Raw genomic sequence first — 6,800 nt, 5'->3', positions numbered from 1 at the left:
CTACAGAATTTACAGGGCCTAGTTAATGCGAATGGTACAAATTATTAAGAATTTCAGGACATTAACAACAGAGCATTAAATTAAGTGCAGGGCCTCTCTGAGCACAGGGCCCTGCATGAGCACCCAGGCCACACGCCCATGAAGCTGGCCCCACCCAAGGACTCTGCTGACCTCCGCGGGTGCCCACAAGCCTCTTCGCGGTTGCTCCATGTTCTTGGGTAACACCTGCTTTCTCCCTGTGACCCCACCCAGGTCAGAGGTCTGTGCCGATGATGTCGGGGTGAAAACGAATCTTCCCGGGGGGTTAAGAGCAGAAGTCTCTGGCACGTAGCCGGGCTGTGGGAGCTGGCACAAGGCAGAACCATTGATGAGACCGTAAAACCTCAGCAAGCCTGCCACACACCCCATTGAAAAATGTAAGTCAACGCTGATCCAGCCTTTTCTGTATGGGGCTTCAAGCTGTGGCCTGCCTAATCCTGTGTTTAATTTGATCTGATTAACCTGATCCGACACACCGAAAGGGACAGTGGGTGAACCCCAACCCTGCCCCTGATTAGGGCCACATTAAACTTTCTGTGAAATATGTACGAAGAAGTAGCCAATATTTGATCTGCGTATTTACCTAAACAAGGAGTACAGCTGTTAAGCAAGCAGATAAAAAAGTTGCTGGGGAGGGGAGGCGTAGTAATATATGAAAGATCAGCAAGAGAGAGTGGGGAGGGGGAGCATCACTAATAATAAATTGCAATTTATTGAGTTCTTTCTATTTATTCAGGCTTTGGGCTAAGGCAAGAGCTGGCAAACTTTTTCTGCAAAGGGGCAGATAGTAAATATTTTAGGCTTTGCGGGTCCTCTGGGCTCTGCTGCAAACACTAAACTCTGCCACCACACACAGACAGCTGCGGCGCTACACATAATGTGTAAGTGAACGCGGGCAGCCGTGTACCAATAACACTATATTTACAAAAAGCAGCTGCCAGGTAGGTTTGTTGCACGGGCGCATAGTTTGCTGACCCCTGGACTAAGTGCCCAATACAGGATGTCATTCTGTACCTCCCCAGAGTATGCTTCCCACTTTCCTGCCTCACTAACACCTGCCCTCTTCTGGCCCCACCATGTCTCCTTGTTCACTGCTGTAAACACAGCACTTGGAAAAACAGATGCTCAGTAAAGATTGATAAATGAAGTGAGTATTTCATGCCCAACTTGCAGATCAAAAAACTGAGGTTTAGAGAGAGAAAGTAACTTGCCTAAGGTCACAAAACTAGAACAAGACAGACCTAGTTCCTCAGAGATTTTGCTCATGGAATTTGTTGTTGTAAAACACAAGAATTGAGAAGGCAAATGTTTACAGAGGCCACACAGGTAATAGGAATGAATGAATGAAGTGGGCCAGTCGGGTAGGGCAATAGGCAGTGGTGGAGACTGTGGCAAACTAGACTTTTCCATCCTGTCTAAAGGGGTTACTGCTCCTCAGCTTCAGCCAGTTGTGACCACGTGCAACTCTGGAGCCAGCAGGGCCAGATCTTATGGTTTTCCTAGAGAAGCCAGAAATCCATGCTTTCACGTGAAATATCCCAATTCTTAAAATGTTGGCAAGCATTTGGTTTTCTTTTTTCCTAAACTCTGTGCTAGTCAAAGAAAGCATGCCATTGCTTTGTGGCCTTGGGCTTAAAATTATTAAATACTTGAAAAGTTTTGTCCGTGAATCTTTCTTCTTCAGTGCTCCTGTCAAGCTACCCAGCCAGCCTTTGGATTGCCAGATGCACAGAATTAGAAACTGGCACCAAGACTGAGCCATTTGCTCCAGAACATTCTCCCTTTCTTAACATGTACAGAAACCGGAACCAAAGTCATGTTCTAGTCATGAAAATAAGTTTATTTTTCTAGTTTTTAAGTTTCCTTTTTCTAATTCTTCTGCGAAGGCAGATAAGGCCCTTGCAAATGTGGAAGCCCCTAAAGTTTCCTGTTTTTAAATGAAGCCCACACCTACCTGGGGCTAATTTCATAAAAAGATTCGCCTTCTGGATTTTCATTTCTCCAAGTGAGGATACCTTCTTCTGAGTGGTGGACATCTGTGCTTTATTTCTGCCCAGTGCTCCTCCTCAATTCTGGTAAATGATTTCCTCCTATATTTATGGATCTGCCCCTTCCTCCATGTGGTTCTGGTTGGGCTGTCAGTTATATACTTCCCCCTTACCTCCCTTAAAGAAAGATAGTAACCCCAGACTGGCCAATCACATTGTGCCATCTTCCTGGCACAAGCACATGATCCAGGCTGGACCAATCAGAGCCCTGCCCTGGGATTTTATAGGCCGACCCTGAGAAATCCAAGCTCTCTAGTGCCCCTGTGCTGGCCATGGGCAAGGGGGTCTTGTGTGTAAGTCTGTCTCTGTCGACGTCTATGACCCTCTCCACCTTTGCCCAACTGCATAAAGGAAGTCCCTCTGTGGAAAAATATCAAGAGACCAGACAGGGAAAGAAAAAGAGAGAGGGTATAAACAAGTTTCTACTGTTTAGCACAGGAAATCATATTCAATATATAATGAAATGGAATATAATGAATTATATTCAATATAATGAAAAAGAATATGAAAAGGAATATACGTACATACATGGGTGACTGAAACATTATGCTGTACACCAGAAACTGACACCACGATGTAAACTGACTATGCTTCAAAAAAAAAAAAGAGAGAGAGAGAACGAGAGAGTGCTGATGACAACATATAAATCCATGAATCCATCCTTGTGTTTCCAAATTTTGTGAGCCAAACAGTGTCCTTTTTTGGCTTTAACTAGTTTTGATTGGGTTTTGTCCCAGAAACCAAAAAACTCTCCTCCTAAATGCCCCATCGGTACTAATAATAGCCTAACTCTAGCCTGCTCCTCTGAGGGAGTTCAAGATCAAAGACGTCAACTCCTTCCAGAAATCAGTCTCACGGGAAGAATTAAAGAGAGATGGCTAGTTGGCTGGGTCCCACTTCAGGGTTTTAAGAACACCAGTATTTCATAAATGTGCCTGCCGAAATTTTCCTAATTGCAGAGAGAAAAGCAAACAAGTTATCTGAGGGTCTGGATGATGTGACTGGAGTTGGCTTGACATTTTTTTGAGGTCCTGTGTTTTAGCTTAAAAATCTATGAAGCAGTTCATCATTCTATTGCATGACATACTGATACTTCAATTAAATTGTCTTAAAAGGGTTTCTGACCAGCTTTGAAAGACATGTCATTGTTTAAGCTATGGCTGTACCCCTGGCACATCACTACCTGCCCCAGACATGACCACTTTAGGAAGCAGGCTCTAAGTTCTACTAGCTTTCAAGCCAAGAAAATGCCAGACAGACCTCAGGGTTTATTCTCTAGAGCAATTCAGGTCTGGCCTACACTTGCATGCCCTACTCAGCATCCCTGCAGTTTACTGGCACGCCCTCCTACAGAGGCAGTCTGGTGACAATCAGTTATTCTCTGACAGAAAGTCTCATCCTGCCAACCTAAGTTAGTACCCTAGGGAGGCTAGCAGCCTCTGTGGCTCCGTAGCTGGCTCAGTCTCTAATCCAGCTCTGCCCCCTCAACAGCCAGTGTGCCCAGCTTGAAAAGGGAACTATGCAGCTCCTTCTTCTCCCCTTCAATCACATGTGTGAAACACAAAACCCCATCAAAATGGCATTACTGGGTGCCATCTACATGCATCGATACTATTTTACCAGCCCTCCCTGAGTACCCACCATGTGGAAGGCTCTAGAGATGCAAATGAACTGAACACAGCGAGTCTCCAATGAGATTCCAGGCTCCTGAGCCAGCAGTGACCTGGAAACAGAGTTGGTGTTTAGTGCTGCCTGTTCACAGGGAACCAGGGAGTCCTTGCAACCCATTTGCTGAGTGTTGTGTGTATTTGGGGCACAAGATTTGAACATGAAAGGGACTGACTTGGAGGCAGTAAGGAGGGGCTTCTATTCTAGACTTAACAATGCTTAGCATATAGAGGGCTCAGGATCTTTCCATCTGCAGAGAAACACAAGAATGATTCCTCACCTTCTGTGTCATTTATGCGACAAGGATGGTGAAAATTTATTGAGCACCTACTGAGTGTTGCAGACACTCGGGATTTAGTGGGGAATAGGCCCAAGTCCCTGCAGTCAGGAAGGATACCCTCTAGCACTAGAATAGCAATAGACTACTCATAATAATATAATAGTACTCATGAGGTGCTCACCCTGCAGCTGGCTCAGTTCTAAGTTCTCATTCATTTAATCTTTATAATAACCATGTATTACTATCATCTTCACTTTGTAGTCAAGAAAACTGAGGCTCAGAGAAGCCAAGTAACTTTCTTAAACTCACAAAGCTGGTAAGTGACAGAGCCAGGTAACTGAACTTGAATGTAACTGAATTGAAGGTCTGGTTCCACTAGCCAGCACACGGTATCACCACTACGACACTGATTATTATTATTACACGAATAGTTTAAATGTCACACACAGACTGCCGTCATGTCCCAGCACTATCCGAGCACCTTACGTATATGCAAGTGGGTACTAAGCATCTGTTATTTGCCAGGAACAACAATTCTAAGAGAAAGGTTTATTGTTTCTACTTTTTATGCAAGTAAATCGAGGCTTATAGAGGCTGAGGAACCTGCCCAAATTCTCAGGGCTCGTTAAGAGGCAAAAGGAAGACTAAAACCCAAGTGTTCATGACCCACGCACTTGACCGTTTAAATATGCACTCTGCAGCCTCACCAGGATATAATTTTGGTTATTTGGAAAGTTTAAACAGACTCAGTGAATATTTAAACAAATCATCCATATTAAATCTTGGGCTGCTGCCCCTCAGTTGTGGCATCTCTCTGCTCTCCCATCCCGGAAATTGGTATTTTCTTATTTGCTTGCCTGCAGGGCCACTAAAATGAAGATCAACACAGCTCAGAGAGCAAATATCAATTTGCACTTTTGGAAAACGACCTGACGTTGCCTCCAGGATAAGGCGGCGCCTTTTGCTCTGAACTGGAAAGAGGAAAAGAAAGAAAAAAGAAAGCATTTTCTAAGTGACTACTCATGCGTTCTCAGCAAAGCGTGCTCTTCTTCCCTCCCGGCGTCCCGGGCCTGGCGGCCGGGCAGGCTGCGTCCTCCCCGGCAGGCTGCCTCACAGGTTGCTAAGCCTGAGAGTGAAGGCAGCTAGTGCGCAAGCCCTAGCGTCGCCATGGAGGGGGACACCTTCCTTACCTGTGGTTTCCTTTGCCCACAGAGGGCAGGGTGACACCCACAGCCCCACCCTCTGCAGGCCCAAATGACCGACTACTGTGCTCCTTGGCCACTGAGTGGGCTGTTGTGCACCAGGCTGGGGGGACAACTGGGCGTAGACTCACACGACATCATACTGACAGTGACAAAAACTTTCATGGGCTTAGACACATTTCAGGTATGATACTGCAGGTCATACAGGAATGTTCCTTCTTCCAGGGGTGCCTTCCCTCCCATGTCCCCTTCCCCTCTTCTCATCCTCCAAATCTCAACACCTGCTGCTCCCTCTGCCTGCAACACTCTCTCCCCAGATTCTCTCCGAGCTGGTTCTTCCCTCTCATTTAGAGTACCGCTCAAGAGGAGTCTCCCCAGAGAGGGGCACCTGCTCAGAGAGGTGTTGCCTGAGCCCACTCGAAGTAGTCTCCCTCTACCACCCTACCCTGCTGCTTTCTTGTCTTTTCAGCACGTATCCCTGGGTGAAATTATCTTAACTCTTTCTGGTCTGCCTCTCCCCGACAAAGTCAGGGTGAGAAGGAATCCTCATTCCTCCCCAAGTCCAGGGAACCTGCCCACTGGAAAGGTTACTAGTACATTGCTTCCCTTCCATCTAAAATACCCCAAAAGATAGTTGACACTAGGCTTGCTGGAGCCAATTGACTTCGTGGAGGAATCCAGGGAGCAGGAAGTAAAAAAGAGTAAGGCCCCTTCTCCACAGTTTGAAATAGACCTACATGGACCACACCAAAACCAAACAGAATATGCAAACCCAGGGGCGGGGGTTGGGGGTGGGGGGCCCCTGTCTGCCTCAGGCCCCAACTAACCCCAGAAACCTCACCCTGCAAACTTTCTCAAATCCCAGATATGAAGGCAGACTGTGGTTAGGAAGCTCCAGAGAAAGAAACACAAGCTTGGGTGTCAGCCCCACGGCTGCAAAAAGCGTACCCTGGGGCAAGCCACCTGACTTCTGTGCCTCGGGTGCCTCTTCTGTGTAACAAGGCCTTAGAGAGGAGGACAGATAATATGTAAGTGTCTAGCACATAGTAAGCCCTCAGTAAGCTTCAGGTATTGACAACAGTTATTGAACTCTCTGCCTCAGAAGCCTCAAGGGCCTTTTCCCTTGAGAATCTCTCTTTGTCTCTGCCTTTATGAGAACCTTAATTCTGATGCATCTGGTTGGATCTCATAGAACTGTTTCAAGTCTAGTTTGTTAAGAGTTATTTGAAGTACAATTTGCTACCGGAGTTGGGATTTGGGCTTTCATTTTTATGTGCTTTTCCCCCCTTTCTTCTTTTTTCTTTAAAAAAAAAAAGTTATTTTATTATCTTACAAGAGAGGATTCATGTTTTGTCATGGAGAAAACAAACAAAACTCTAGCCTCCAAACTGTAGCAGCGAGGACTGTCCCTGAGTTCAGGAGAAAGGTGTAGGCTGAGAACATGGTGCAACCCTGGCTTAGGGATGTGGGTTCGGGGTTGGGGGTTTGCAGTGGAGGTGAGGGTGCAGCAATGCAGGGTGGGCAGTGCAGCAAAGGACACGGGTCAAGTCCCAGGTGGAAAGC

Source organism: Camelus ferus, chromosome 19 (genome assembly GCF_009834535.1).
Source record: "Camelus ferus isolate YT-003-E chromosome 19, BCGSAC_Cfer_1.0, whole genome shotgun sequence".
Taxonomy (NCBI): Eukaryota; Metazoa; Chordata; class Mammalia; order Artiodactyla; family Camelidae; genus Camelus; species Camelus ferus.
The sequence above is the reverse complement of the archived record's forward strand: the minus strand, read 5'-3'. Positions refer to the sequence as shown.